Raw genomic sequence first — 828 nt, forward strand, 5'->3', positions numbered from 1 at the left:
AAGCTCCAATTTGTATGCCATGGTACAAGCTTTTGCAACACCTTGTCCAGACCATAATACTTCGGTGATAATCTATTATCCTTCTTTTAGGGCTTGCTTGAGGACATTTGTTTATAGGTTGTAGTGTTAGGAATACCCAATCACCTACATCAAAACTTCTTTCGTTGTGACGTTGATCTGCCTATTGTTTCATTCTATTTTGTGCCAACACGAGGTTATCCTTTAAGAGTTGGAGGACTTGTTGTTGATGTTCGATGTGATGTTCCACTGCTTGAACCTTAGAATTTTCTCTTAAATATGATGTGATGGATGGTGGCTGATATCCATAAAGTGCCATAAATGGGGTCATTTTTGTCACTGTATGGAAGGAAGTGTTATACCACCATTCAGTCAGAGGCAACCATTTGATCCATTATGTCTGTTTATCAGATACAAAGCAACGAAGATATCCTTCCTAACATTTTTTTACTATCTCAGTTTGCCCATCAGATTGAGGATGATAAGATGAGCTATGAGCTAACTGAGTACCAAGACAAGAAAATAATTTTGTCCAAAAATTTCCAGTGAAAATGGCATCTCTGTCACTTACAATAATCTTTGGGTTTCCATGTAGCTTTTGAATTGTTTCCATAAATGCAGTAGAAACTGTACTGGCTTTAAATGGATGTGATAATGCACAAAAGTGTGCATACTTGGTAAGTTTGTCAACTACCACCATGATGACACTCTTTCCCTCAAACTTGGGTAAACCTGTGATAAAATCCATTGAAACCTCCTCCCAACGTTGGCTTGTAATGGATAAAGGTTGTAATAGACCTGGGGTCTTAA

The sequence above is a fragment of the Pinus tabuliformis genome, chromosome 5_1 (assembly GCF_031772625.1).
Source record: "Pinus tabuliformis cultivar Carrire ecotype Pingquan chromosome 5_1, CPIR1, whole genome shotgun sequence".
Classification (NCBI taxonomy): Eukaryota; Viridiplantae; Streptophyta; class Pinopsida; order Pinales; family Pinaceae; genus Pinus; species Pinus tabuliformis.